The sequence below is a fragment of the Triturus cristatus genome, chromosome 7 (genome assembly GCF_964204655.1).
Source record: "Triturus cristatus chromosome 7, aTriCri1.1, whole genome shotgun sequence".
Lineage (NCBI taxonomy): Eukaryota > Metazoa > Chordata > Amphibia > Caudata > Salamandridae > Triturus > Triturus cristatus.
Window position 1 is genome coordinate 615,846,299 of NC_140590.1, and position 15,437 is coordinate 615,861,735.

The following is a 15,437-nucleotide window of genomic DNA, read 5'->3' on the forward strand; positions in this document are numbered from 1 at the left end:
TCTTTTGGTTGCGAACATGAGCTTCTCTATGCTGTCCTTTTTTCGTGTGGTATTTTTACTTTTGTTTTCGCTGTTCTTTGTATGCTATTTTCCCCCTGTTTAGTACATCTAAGCTGCAGCACGGACGCATTGCACTTCTAGTGACTATCCGAGCCTCCTGCTAGCCCGTCAGGCGCGGTGGCCAAGTGGTAAGGCGTCGGTCTCGTAAACCGAAGATCGCGGGTTCGAACCCCGTCCGTGCCTACAAACCATGGTAGTGGATCCTGGCCTCTTTTTAAAAATAAAAGCTATTTTATGCGGCTGGCACACTAAAATAATGTATGTAAAAAAAATATAGGGAAAAATTATAAATGTGAATGTCGGAGTTTGTTTCCACGGACTCGGCGGTGCCGTTGTTTACTTCCTGATCCTGCAGACTCTTCCTTCGAACAAAACGTCCGTAAAGCGAACGCTATTTGAATTGGTGTGTCCAGGAGCTTACGTAAATCTTTAGTAAGAACTGATCAGCGCAGTTTGGCTGTGCATATTGTGGAATTATCACATTTTTATTTTTAGGCAGAAAACAATATATGCGAATTTATCATGTGTTTTGCGGCCCTAAAGCCCTCCTTTGTATTTAGTTCAGGGAATTTGCGGTAATACTGCAAATTAGTAATAAATTACCATACATTGAGCTTTAAATTGGGACTAACTTGGAAAAACAGTGACGTACATTCAGTGGTCGAAGAGCATAAAAACAAGCATTAAAAATGCATTAAGTTAAAGCCATTTGCGTTGCTATGCAATACCATTAGCAAAGCAAATGGCTTTAACTTAATCAAAGGAGAGACCTATTGCATTTTCAATGCTTGTTTTAAATGGGATGGGAAGAGGGCCCGCACATGTGGCGGAAAACGAATGTGGCCGCAACGAAGGCGAGAGGGGTCTGTAGGGTTTATTTTTTTTAAGCAGGCCAGAGAGGGGAAGGTATGCAAATGGAGATGAGGGTGGGCATTGAGTGCGCAGCGGGGAGGGGTGGGGTTAGTGAAGTGGAAGGAGCAAATGGGAGAGAGAAGAGGAAAAAAACACTCCCATGGAATGCTAAAAGGAACAAAAGTATTTGAATTTAAAAAGCACAAGAATGCCCTCAGTCATCCAATCAAAACATTATAAATAAATAAAAAATGTTCCAGAGGCAGCGCAAAAAGAATAGAAAGAAAAACCAACAAAAGAAAAGCAGATACAATAATTGGATAAGAAAGCTGTCCAATCAAGGTGCTGACCTAAAGCCCTCCATATAAATAAATTCACTGCAGGTATGTTGGTTATATGCAAGATCTGAAAAGGACATTTTGGTGCTGCCGTCGAGGTGAACTATGTAAGGCAATGATAGTAAATTGTCTTTAAGGTGACTAGGCAATTGGGAGGCACAATTGTGAGCACAAATATTGTTAAAAAAACACCTGTTAAAACAAAGCTGTGTGCAGCCATCGTACATATTTGAGAACTGCCTTCGTCCGCTACACATATTAGTTGTCTGAAAAACAAGAACTAGCTGGAGATCACTCATGTGACATCACAACGGTTGCATTGGTCCAGCCTAACCATGTTACATTAAAGGCTACAAGGAATAGTAATTAATCAAGAATCTAAGATTTATCAGCGTTAATATATAAAAAAAGAATACACAAAGCATCATCATGAAATCTTTTATGAACTGAAAAGGGCAACTAGAATATACATGAGATTTTTTACAAGTACAACTAAGGGAGGGCAGAACGCGGATTGGGTGGACAAAGGGAAGAGAAAGGGATAGAGTATAACATGCCTCATTCCACATTTCAATCAAGATGTTTCAGCAGGTTTAATCCTGTGAAGCGAATGCAGACTTGCAAGGTTGCTCTCAAAACGTAATCCCAAAGTCATAAGCCAATTCGATTGCCTTTCCAACTAACACACACTGTAAATTCTTTCAGGAAAATCTACCAAACCTGACTCTACACCATGGCCAAAAAGTTGTTTGAAAAAATTAAACAGCCGCACACCCAAGCCAGTACGCCTGGTACCCATGAGATCTCCAAGTCAACATATCATCAAGACATGTTCATAACTATTTTGATTATAAGAGTGATTGCTAGCATGGGAAGATACCACTTACACAATACAAGCATTGGCAAAGCCAATAGTTCTCACCAACGCAAGATCTATTGGTGTCAATGTATTTTAGCTCTGTTGAACAGCCGCCCAACTGTTTTTTTTCCTTTTTAATTGCTATTACAGCCAACGCAGGCCGCGTCATAGCGCTTTGTTTTACTTTCAACCATCCTGCACCGCAGCCATACAACTTGGCACAAATGTAAAAGCCGTATGGTACAGCTATTTGGCTTTGCCAATGTTTTCTTTGCCATGTTGTACAGCTGTGTTGATGTTGTGCAGCATGGTTAGATGTTGTTTTTTTTAAAACACCCAATAAACTATAAAGCTACCAGCGTTAACCATCATAGTGCTTTTTTTTCCTTTTAGCCATGCTGCACAGCAGCTGTACTGCTGTATAACAGGACTTAAAAAAAGCCAACCCTGACGAAGTCAACAGACCTCACAGAGGCAAGACCGATCTGCTTTGCCAATGTTTGTAATGCCACGGGGTTATGTGCTTCAGCCCTGGATATAAGGTCTTGTCCCAGGTGTGACCACCGGAACCGGACACAATCTTCACCATGAGGCTTGCAGACACTGTCAATATTTTACCCACAGGTGAAAACATGTTTCTCTGACTCCCCACTCTTGGTTGGTGGAGGAGAGGTATGATGGATAGTAGATGGACTAGGAGGATGGGGGGGGGCTGCAAATATTCTTTAGATTCCTGAAACTCTGGCATGGACCCAGCTCCCTCTGACAGACCTGCGCTGGACACACCTAAGAGACCTGTACATCACTTGAACGTATGACACACTGCAACATGGTGCGGTAACAGTACACAGGTGCAGGCATTCTACAAATTACGTCAACCCCTCAATCAGCGTCTGTCAATGACAGGACAACGCACAGATTACGTTAGCCTTTCTTGCACTTTTTATCTTATCTGGCAATGTCAAAGTATCGCAGGTTAAATATTTGCTAATAGGATGCTCTAATAGCAGTACAATGCACTGGCACAAATTCCGTGTCATCCTAGCATGTAGTAATACGTTTTAAGCACATCGACTCCTATTGAATGTTCTTCAAAAGACTGTGCAAATACCAGTCCAATGTAGGGGACCACATGCGTTTCACTGGTTTATTTTAAACCAAAGCACTGTAAGAACAGCCTACTACATGCTATGGGTACATTATGCACATTACTACATTGAGTGGTTAAACTAGTACAATGCACCAGAGTGACTTTAAATAGAGGCTGGGTGTGACAATACAGCAACTGACTAAGGCAACTCTGACCCCCACCCAGCCCCCTCCCCACCTTCCCCAGACTACATGCATCAGAACACAAAGAAGTGTCTGAGGATCAGATGAGATATCTGGACTATGTATCCGAGCAGGCAAGGCCAGGCCCCTGGACTCAACAGACCAGAACACAAAGGATGAATTGGGAAAAGGATGAGCTCGCCCCTTACCTGGCTTGAAATATGTTGATATCTGTGGCACTACGCATCCTAGAATGCGCTATGTTTCGCTCAGTAAAGTCAATCTACATAATGCAGCATCCTTGTAATGCTCCTGGACTTTCAGCCCAGTAGTGGGCCACAAGTCGACGAACAGCACTAGCGAGACAGGACAAGCAACGGCGATATGTCTGACAGATTATTTATAAGATGTGTGTATCTGTCTTTGTTTCGGTCTGTGTCCCCATGTGCTTGAGTGTATCTGCGTGACTGCAACGATACATGTGCATGCATTTTTTTGCATAGGCCTGTGAGTTTCTGCATGCCTCGCTGTCAGTAACTGGGTGCGTCTTTGTGTGTCTGGGTTTTACTTGTGTCCACATACATCCATGTGTATGCCCGTTTATTGCTCTGTCTGTGTATGCGTTTATGTGTCTGAGTGTATGGGTCTTAGTACGGATAAGTCTATGCGTGGGCGTCTGTGTCATTGTCTGTATGTGTGTGCTTAACATTATTGTAGCATTTGTATAGCGGTTCCCTGTGTGAGCCCGACTGTGACAGCATGTGTGGGTATTTTATATGCTGGTGAGATTTATTTTTGCAACAAAAAAAGGTTTTGCTTTCTAACAAATCAAACCTATAGTGCACCTTTAGGTGGAAGTAGTACCCGCGTAACTATCAGATCGTCTAACGTATACTAACCCTCGTATCTTTGCATGCAAATTAAATTCGTTCAGGGTCAACACAACTTGCCGTTTCTCTTACTAGTGGCTGCACATGTTATATGACCCTTTCCTCAGCAACACGACTGTGCTTCACTTCACAATTCGGTAATTTGCACAACCGGTGTTCACCTCAAACAATGGCGGGTGAAATCAGCAGTCCGCTGTCGCGTCGGAGCCGGACACAGGTACTGTAAACTAATGACGCGTCAGAGCATTTTTCGGCTCCTAGCAGTGAGCATCAAACTCTGGCATGCACGCCCCGGGCACGAGTTTTGGGGGTGGCGGCCTCATACCCATACCCACCCCCCACTCGCCCTTACCTGTGGCTGTACCGGGGCGGCAAACACAAGGACCGCCACGGGCAGCCAAAGATGTAGCTACGCCGCTGTCTCGCTCCAGTAAAGGAAATGCTTTTATCCCATCGATATACAAGTACCCTGACAAAGAAAGGCTTGAAGGACTAGGAGGAGATCAAGAATATCTTCCCTCTTCGAAATAGCGCGCTCCACCTTGTCCTCCATTGAGAGAAAAGTGCCTCACGGCAACAGCAGGAGACAAGCTGTCTCCGTGGAGCCGACGGGGGGAATGGAATGTGAAAGTGCATGAGGCTGCTGAGGACGGAAGGGGGACAGGAGATGTGTACGCCGCGTGACTGTACACGTTACATGCAAGCGCGTCCACAGACTACAATCGCCAAAAGCCCTACGTGTGCCCATCTCCTGTCCCACTTCCGAGGCAAGTCAGCAACTATAGATCTCGTTAGCGACAACGCTTTCGCGCTGCGTTCGCCAGGCGAGACCTAAAAAGTACGTGAACTATGATGTTGCACACAATGGGGGCCCGGTTAGTGAGCGTGGGAGCGGAGTCAAAAGGGGGGCTAGCAAAATAAAATATGCTATTACTTTTTTCGGTCTTTCCCCTTCACGTAACTACATATAAAATATGGCACAGATTAAATTAAAAATAAATGCAAGTTAATTTAAACATTGGGTAATGCACTATCGTACATCATGAAACCTCTGTTAGATTAATTTTATTTTATTTATTGCGATTTTATATAGCGCAAACTTTGCCCAAAGGTGTCAGAGCGCTTTACAAAAGGACCAGTTACATTACATAAGGATTTCGGATTACATGAGTTGCTTAAAAGATACAGACAAAAAAACTCTAAATTCACATAAGAATGGTAGTAAGTACAAAAGTCTACTACAGATACTAGTGGTTAGTGACACATGTATACAATTTGCAAATTCACTCGAGGAAAGATACAAACAGGTAAGCTCTAAAATCACATAAGAATGGTAGTAAATACAAAAGTCTCCTACAGATACTAGTGGTTAGAGTTACATATATACAAGTTGCAGATTCACTTGATATTACATTTTAATAAAAGTAGAAGCGGTTAGGGTTGGAGAAACAAAAATACAAATTAACAAAGCATGATCTTCTCGCCAATGCTGGGATGGGGGCCTCCTCATCGTTCCTGTAACTGGCGAGTCACGAGATTGAGGGAAACATGAGGTGGCAACCTTGAGTCAACAGTCTGGAGCACTCCTCATCAGTCCTGCATCTGACGAGGTGTACTCTTGAAGGAGGGGGGAGATGGCACATCAGCGGTATCAAGCCACGGGGAGTTGAAAGTAGGGGGCAACTGCAGGATCACCTCCTGTCCCCGTTGTTCTTCTTGGCATCATCTGCACTCTCCAAAATGCGACCTCTCCACTTCCGGCGCCGCACCCTCCGCGACTGTCTGTCTGGCGCCACGCTCCAGCAGTCTGCGGCACCATGGAATCACTCCGGAAACATAGTCTGCACCATGCGCAGTAGGATGATTCTTGCCACCAGCCTGGGGCGAGCAGGGTGGCGACCAGGCAGCCACTGGTCCGAATGGCAACGGGCCGGACCTTTGGTGCTTATGGCATCCCTCCTCGCTGCCCCAGGCACGGAACGGACCTCCAGAGCCGCAAGATGGCCTCTTGCCCATCCCACCCAGGGCAGCACTCGTTCAGCGCGGCCGGAGTGCAGAGGAGACCAGCAGTTGATATGAGGGGGTGAGCTCCAGGGGGGCACCGCTGCATCCCCGAGGCTCTGCACGATACAGCCTCCCTTATCCATCAGTGGTTGGGAAGGGAAGTGCCCGGGGCAGGGCCAAATGTCCAAGCTACAGCCGCCGCCACCATCACCACTGTATATGTGGCAAGTCATGGGGGATCTCTCAGGACTATGGGCCCCCAAGTATTTTACCGGTAAGGGGGTCCCTCCCCAGCAAAAATGTACCACTGCAGTCAGGAAGCCAGGACATCCTTCGCGATCAGAGTGGGGCTGCCATCTTGGCTCCGTCGCGAGTGTAGGAGCCGGGATGATCAGCGCTGCCCCATCTCTGCGTCATGCTCTCGGGGTCTCAAAGCACACCGCCGGTGACTACGATAAATCGGCATGCCTCTCCCATGGAAGCGGGGAGGCGATGGCTGCTAGGTGTGAACAAAGGAGATTGCGGCCGGCGAGGAGCATCATGCATAGATAATGCATTGCAGAGATCTGTGTCTGTAACCAGAGAACCACAGAATCGAATCATGGGTGATGGAGGGGAGAATAGTGACTTGCATATGTTTAATGCTACGAGGTCCCAGTCTGTGACTAAATGCACTAGGAATATGTGTCATTATTTAAAACATGCATCACACAATATAAGATAGGCTGCTACAAAGTGTGCAAAAATGTTGAAGAGAAAGTGCTTCCGAAAAAATATAGATTTTAGTAATACCCACATTGTACAAAGTGATTTTTTTTGTAACTGTCCAATAAAAGCACACATTTCAAAGCTCTGTTGGTAACTCCCTTGCAATAATACTGTCACCAGGAAGCTTCAAGTGATTACATATATTAAAGCCAATACCGACTTCCAAGTACCAAGTCCCTTCAGGTTTGCAAATTAAGCAGGCACCATGGCAAGATGGCTTGTTTAGCTGTCTGCCCTCCCTCGGATTCTAAGCACAGGAGACTCCCTGCCTTACACTTCTGCAGATGCATTTAAATGCTTGGAATTAAGTGTCCTGGGACAAACCTATTTTCTCAAAAAGTAGGGGGACTGTTATACTTAAATTAAAAAAGTAGGGGCACATCGTGCTCCTCTGATCCCACCCACTTTGACTACTGGGCATATTTACAAAGATATGATGCAGCACGCTGCTGCAAGCAATTTAGCAGTGCTGCGCTGTGCCATTAAAAATAACGCAGGGATGCGTCGCATTCACAAGAATACGGCGCAATCTTGTGTTTTCTCTTGGGCCGTGCTAAAAATCTGCCTAGCACCAACACAGACACCCTTGCGCCATGGTGCCAAAGGGCCTGCGTTGCAGGGATGATTGTTTATGTGCAGGAAGTGCAATCATTAAAGGCAATTTGCTCCTTCTATGTGTGCTGCAGAATGCAGTACACATTGAAAGAGCAAAAAACTAGGAGAAATAGAAATATTTCTCCTCGCTGCACCACTCTAAAGCCTGCTTTTCGATGGCGTTAGTATTTGGTGCTGCCTCGGTTTACAGATCCTTGTAAATCTGGGGCAGTCAAAAAGCAATAGGTGTTGCAATGGAATGCCTTCAGCAACACCCATTGCACGGCCCTTTGACGCAGAAAACTGCGTGAAAAGGTATGATATTTACAATGCAGCTTTAAGCCACACAAAGTGGCTTAGTGCCGCATTGTAAATATGGAGCAGGCCATTGCGCCATCGGAGCTTCGTAAAAGTGGCGCTCAGGTCGCACAGTGCCCTTGTAAATACGCCCTAGTGTTTCTGTGTGTTTTTACCCACTGAAAGCTGCAGAATTAGGAGAAGCTTTTTAAAAAAAATGGTGCACTGGGCACAACTTTGTCGTGCTGTGTAGTAGTAACCTAGCATTTCACATGACTTTTTCACATTGTAGACTGGCTTTACAAGAGCCTATAACTTAAAATGCCATTGAAATTGCATTTATATAGCACTTACGCTACTTGGGAAGCCAAAGTTAACGGTCAATCCATTCCATTGACATTAGTCTTGTGCTCTTAACGAAATTATTCCATGAATTAAAAACTGTTTCTTTGTTGGACATTAATGACTGGGGGTTATGTGAGATGCAAACGGTTAATGGAATTAATTTTATTTGTTAGATTGCAGGGATATGGTTTCAAAGAAAGAGATTAAGATAGGCATGCAATTTGGAATAGTCTATATCTACAGAAGGTAGAAGTGAAGGAGCGAAGCATTCAATATTAATATGGGAGGAAAAATTGAAAGTTTAAGTCAAGGTACATTTTTCATGCAGGGTTTTAGTAATATAGAAGATAGACTTTTGCATAGCATACAGTCTGTGGATGTTAACTGCAGAAAACAACACATTTTACTTAGCACTTTAAAGCAATTTGGCATCTAACAGTTTTCTAGAGACACTTTAACTTCCAAGAGGTGGCACATACTTGTCTCGTCGCAAAAAGCAACTTGGGTGCTTGTTGACATCCTTTTACGAGCCACCGTCAAGCAGTGGCATTTAAGCATATCCCAGTACCCGTAATTATTATTTGACTTTGACAACACCATTAAGAAAGCTCTTGTGTGCATCACCCCACTTTAGGTGCAATATAAATACTTATATACCCAGAAACGAAAGCTGTATGTACCTACTTGCAAACCATGTTACATCGTACAAACTACACATATAAATATGTTATGTACACACTCGCGAAAAATTACAAGGCAGTTGATAAACATGTTGCAGCAATCACAAATAGTAAATTCAGTTCATAGTTTATAAGAACCATTCATTACCTGGTTCAGAAGGGGGTGGAAAAGTGCTGTTCCCTGCCCCACACCCTGAAGAGCACTGGGCCCCACATATAAGACACCACAGTCCTCAGAATGAATGCATCACGTGGTCTCAGCATGCCATTGCAGCATTCACCTTGCCTCGTAGTGAGGGCATGAGGTGTTACACACCATGGGGCATATTTACAAAAAAAACGTTTGGAGCGCGGAGCTGCGCCAAATTCACAAGACTATGGCGCACCCCTGTGTTTCCCCTAGTGCTGGCACAAAAAAGCTGCCTAGATCCAGCACATGCACCCTGCCGCTGCAAGGATGCCTGTGCTGCCAGGCGGGCGGAGGGGTATTGTTTATGTGCAGGAAGGGACACCTGCATATAAAAAATCAACAATGGCAACTTGCTCTTTCTATGTGTGCCGCAGAATGCAGCACACATGGAAAGAGCAAAAAACAAGGAAATTAATAACTTCTCTTTGTATTGCCATTCTAACACCTGGTAATCCATGGCGTTCAAATGGCGCTGTTTTTGGCACTACCTCAGCCTTGTAAATCCGGGGCAGCATCTAAAAGCAATGGGTGGTTCGGTGGAACCCCCACAGCAACACCCATTGCACAGCTCTTTGCTGCAGAGGACTGCAGTGTGTCGTAAATAAAATTTTACGCGCTCAGAATTTCTATAATATCAATATGATCATGCATAAAGCAAGAGGCTGAGTCTGTGGTATCAGGTTCAAAAGGGCTTTATTCCAATAAATCGAGTTATAGGGAGAATAGTTCCATCACCATAAGGGATCAGGAAGGGTCTTCTCAGAGCATTCTCAAACTTAATTCACAGAGTACAGTATATATACATTTGATATTATACGTAAGCAGGAGTGCTTCAGGCGGAGCAAGAGAGAATGAGATAAGAGCATGTGGGTGTGTAAGTAGGCGTGAAGGTGGGCGTCCACTTGATGATAATAGGTGAGTGTCATAGGTGGGTGGATGCCTGGAGGGGGTTGCGTGATCAGCTGGAACTTTACTGGAACTTTGCCTTACTTGTGCTCAACTCGAGCATGACGTGTAACTGACGTGGGGAAGGGTTGCTGTGCAACCGGGGAGTCTGGAAGTGAGGCCTTCAGTGTCAGGACGACCAGCACATCTTGTATTATCTGATATCTAAAGTCTGGAGCAAGGACTGATTTGTGACATAGGTTGCCCATCACCAAGAGCCGATGTGGCATCTATTTCTTCATTCACTGCGTAGGCCTTACATGGGGGCTATGGGCTTTTCACCGACGTGAGCTTTGCAATCACATGAAAAGAGACAGAAAGGCTAGGTTTTCTCCTTCGCAGACGGGTGGTGTTTATTCCTCCTTCTCCAGGCAGGAATGTGGTTTCAGTAGGAGTAAGCAGATAACCGTGCTCAATACTGTCTCGGCACCTCGGACAGGGCCCCTTTGGCTGAGGCCCAAGTGTGCAAGGCCAAGGATACGCAGCTGCAGCTTTCAGCGTTCTGAGGCCTGAAACCTCTTTTCGGCTCTGGCTGAGCCACAAAAATGGGCTTTCATGAAATGACACGAGTACAGGAAAACATGATGCAAAACGTGTAGGCCTCAATGCAGGTTTGTCGTTTCTCTCATGGGAGACTGGATGATGGCAGGCCACGTTATAGCATAAGCATCATGATAGACAGGCCATGGAGGGGAAATGCATAGGTTACATGCATGTGCACATGAGTGACGGGGAACACACGGGGACACATAGGCCTTATGATATTTTAATTTCCTCATTCCCTCCTTGTCCCCTAGTGGACCCTTCATGTCACATCTATTCTCATGAGACAGTCAATCTGTTCTTGCAGCATTATTTTACCATTTTCAATGCTTTGTAAATGGGGATGTGGAACGCATGCAGTAGCACACAGGCCGCAAATGGCCGGGCCACACTGCAGACATAGGCAACAACTGAATATCATCAGTAGTATCAATCCACAGACGGTCAACACTTTCCATCCCCATGCCGATATTACTCCCCAGAGCCAACTGGACCAAGTCCACGTGCCTGGGTCTTGATGTATGCTTTGGGCAATCTTGTGGAGTCTTTTTATTGCTTTGTATACAGACGGTGCGTTATTAGGGATGAAAACGCAACAGCTGGAACCGATGACCCTACAGGCCCCGCCCCTATCCGCCAGGATGACGTCAAGAACAAGACGATTCTGAAGAACGACCATTCTCATAGCAGACTGTTCCTGGGTCAAGTTCCCCAGGGCTGATGCAGTCTCATTAGCAACTGTTTCTAGAATCCTTGTTAGCCTGCGGATAAGTTTACTATTCTGGACGGGACCTATGAAGAAAAAGAATCCTTTGTTGAAATCTGTATATTGCTCCCAAGCTGTTTCAGTCTGGTCAATGCCAGAGGCATCGAGCCCTCGTCTGTGTCTGATAAGTGCTAGTTGGAGATTTTGATAATAGTTCGATGGGGCCAAGAAAACGGGTGGTAAAAGAAATGATATGTAGCACGTCCCACCCCAGTCTAAGGGCAGTTGCACATAGGCTGTCTGGCCACAAATAAAGTAGGTGTGTCGTGATGCTCTGAAATAGGACTTTCCTTTGTCTTTAAACACTATTATAGTATTACACTCGCTGTGCCCCAAATGTACTGAGCCTTCTTTTCTGACACACAAGTTCCCTTTTACTGGCAGGACTGTAATTGAGGATGGACCTAAATTGTGTATGGGCTTGACATTCAACACTATAAAGTCGAGGGTCGCATTTCCTTGCAGATACTCTTCATTTTCTAGATCCGCACCTTTCCTTTGGGGAAGACCTTCTTCATCTGGGAAACATGCTTTATTCATGACTTTATTCAAGTTACCCCATACCCAGTCGCCCCTACACTCCTTGTCTTGACATTCTTTGGCATCACCGTTGATGGATGTCATTAAGGCAAACCATGCTCCGCAAGAACCATTATGGGAGAACGGAAAAGGGAAAAGAGGCAACACTCCCTTCACCTTCTGATACGGGGGAAGTCGGCCACAGATCCAGCAGTCTGTAGCATTGCTAGTCTGATGTGAATGGTGCAGCATCTGAATAAAGGTATTGTTGCGTAAGGCAAGTCGATATGATAGCTCATGGGATGGCAGATCACTAAATGTGTGCTTTATGGTATCATTAGTAGAAGAGTGTAAGAGTGAGGCAATAGGAGGAAAAATAGCATGTAGTATTAAGCTGATACATATCATCGTGATGCACAGAAGAAATAGAAAAATCAAAGTCACTATACATCTACCACGTAATATTTTACAGTATTTGCTTTTCATCTTGCTCTTTTTCTCATTATGATTGTTCGAGATCTTATGCAAGCCAGAATACATGTTCAACCGCTTCACCACCTAGTGGACTTAATTGATCAAACGGGTTCTGACTTTTTAGATCTAAGTTTAGCTTTGTACTCCTGCTGGGGAGTCTCCTCTAGTAAAGGGGGCTTAAAGTCTGGAAAGTTCGTGTCCTTTTTAAAAGAATCGTTATTCCCGAAGTAGCGTTTACAATGATGAAGATGAACCCATCCTTTCCGTCCTTCGACTTTAACAGCGGTCCTCGTGGTTAATAATACCAACTTGGGCGTCTTCCACCTCGGCTCAAGAGGGCTTGTTCTATCAAAGTTCCTTATTAAACCATAATCCCCAGGAGCGAGGGAATGTTCTTTGACCTGGGTGTTGTCAGGGAAGGCGGCAGCAACCTGCGAACGACAAGAGAGTAGTGCAGACATCAAGGAAGCCAGGTAATCTGTCAGCATGTTACTATCAACATCAGTGATCTTTTTAGGCATTGGAGTGCCCCACATATTCGGTGGTCTACCAAAGACCACTTCATAGGGAGATAAACCTGTTCTAGAATGGGCTACCATTCGCATGTAAAAGAGGGCAACCGGCAGGGCTACCATCCAATCTACACCTTTGTCTGCGCAAATCTTTGCCAGTTTTATCTTTAAGGTCTGATTGTGTCTTTCTACAAGGCCTGCTGCCTCAGGATGTCGTACGCAATGGAACTTCCAGGTATACCCTAACAGAAGGGACACCTGTTTCATGAGTTCAGAGGAGAAAGGCTGACCGTTGTCGGAATATACGACACGCGGTAATCCATAACGTGGGAAAAACTCTTGCACCAATTGTCTGGCGGTAGTTACAGCAGTATAATCAGGAACTGGATAGGCCTCTGTCCATCTTGATAGTGAACATACTACTACCAGGACATATTTGTAACCTCTACATCTGTCCATTTGGATATAATCCATTTGGAGGACTTCAAAAGGATGGTCAGGTGGATGGAATCCACCTTGTTCCATCGGAATGCCTTTACCTGGATTGAATTGGCAACAGATCATACAGGTTCTGACCTTTTGTTTCGCTGCTGCACGCAGGTGCTTGTTGAACCATATATTCTGTAAGCTGTCTAGCATTGCTTTCTCTCCTAAGTGTGCAGGACTATGTGCGGTATTTATGATCACTTGTACCATCGCATCAGGAAGAAACCATGTTTCTTTGCCCTTAGTCATCCAACCCTGATCAGTCAGTACCCCTCCTTGTTCCGACCATTTCTTTAATTCGTCTAGAGTAGCATGTGTCTGTATGTCTTGTACATCCTTGGAAGGATCCCTGACTGTCATGGCTTTGGTCATTGATGGTACCTGTGATTTTGTCATGTCTAGTGGGGTCTGAGCTGTCTGTTTAGCTGTTCGGTCTGCCAGATCATTGCCTTGAGAAATGGTATCTGTGGCTTTAGTATGTGCTTTGCATTTCAGGATAGCTATGGCTGTCGGTAAATGTATCGCTTCCAGAAGGGCTTGTATAAGGGGGCCATGCTGTATCTTGGCCCCGTGAGAGGTCAAGAAACCTCTTTCTCTCCACAGTACTCCGAAGTCATGAACTACCCCATATGCGTATTGTGAGTCGGTGTAAATGTTTACTCTCAGGTGCTTAGCTCTTATGCACGCTTGTGTCAGGGCAATGAGCTCTGCTGCTTGTGCTGACAGTATGTCTATTCTTTTAGTCTCTATGATTTCAGTAGCAGTGGTCACTGCATACGCTGCCACTAATTCTCCCGCCCCCGTCCTCATGCATGAGCCGTCAACATAGAGTGTTAGGTCAGGGTCTGGGAGTGCAACATCTGTCAAGTCTTGTCTTGGTTTAGTCACGGTATGTATCACTTCAACACAGTCATGTGGGGAAACGTTTTCTGTACTGGAGGGCAAAAGAGTAGCAGGATTCAGTATGTTGCATCGTCTGATCTCTATGTGTGGTTGAAATAACGTCAGCTCATAACCTGTCAGTCTCGCTACAGTCAGGTGTTGGGTTTGTGTTCGATTCAAGAGAACCTCTACTGCGTGCGGTACTTGTACTGTCAGGGGGTGGCCCAGCACTATTGAGTCACTTTGTCTTATGGCTAAGGCTGTTGCTGCAACAGATTTTAGGCACGCAGGCAAAGCCTGTGCTACCGGGTCCAATGTACTAGAAAAATAAGCACAGGGCTTGTGTTTTCCTGCATGATCTTGTGTTAGGACAGATAGTGCTGTTCCATCCCGCTCTGTCACAAAAAGCATAAAAGATTCTTTGTAATCAGGGATTGCTAAAACTGGTGCTTGACATAAAGCTCTTTTTAATTCTTCAAATGCCACAGTGTGTTCTTGTGTCCAAGGGAGGACTTTAGTAGAAGCTACCTCCTGTGTCGTCAACTGTATTAGGGGCTTGGCTATGTAAGCATACTGGGGAATCCACTGCCTGCAATATGAAGTGAGGCCAATGAATGCACGTACTTCCTTTTGTGTCTTGGGCTGTGAAAGGCCAGAAATCAATTGAATACGTTCTGGTGTCAGTCGCCTACCCTCCTTGGATAGCAAGTGCCCAAGGTACGCCACTTGCTGTTCACAGAATTGTAACTTCGAAGGGGACACTTTGTGCCCCTTGTCAGCTAGGAAGTGTAAAACAGTGAGTGATGCATTTTCACAGTTAGTTTCCGATCTTGCAGTGATGAGAATGTCATCTACATACTGTATCAGTGCTGTAGTGGTAGGCATATGAATACTGTCTAGTTGTCTTTTGAGTGCCTGACTGTAGATGCTAGGAATTTCCGTGAAGCCCTGTGGTGCTCTTGTGAATCTGAAGCTGTGGCCTTTTAAACTGAAACCGAAAAGATATTGGCTGTCCGGATGTATTGGGATACTGAAAAATGCGTTCTTCAGATCGATAACTGTAAAGAACGTAGCCTCCGCATCAATGGCAGTCAATAATGAAGAAATGTCCGGGACCACAGGGTACTGTGGCACCACACATTTGTTTAATTCTCGCAGGTC

The 15,437-nt window shown here is 45.1% G+C and overlaps 1 non-coding gene and 1 pseudogene across 1 annotated transcript; one reads left to right on the forward strand and one right to left on the reverse strand.

Annotated features, from left to right (window-relative positions):
* The window catches only part of LOC146810210 (uncharacterized), a 100,898-nt pseudogene that overhangs the window by 57,102 nt on the left and 28,359 nt on the right, over positions 1 to 15,437 (reverse strand).
* On the forward strand, positions 172 to 243 carry TRNAT-CGU (transfer RNA threonine (anticodon CGU)). The gene has a single exon. It is a non-coding gene; the product is annotated as a tRNA-Thr (tRNA).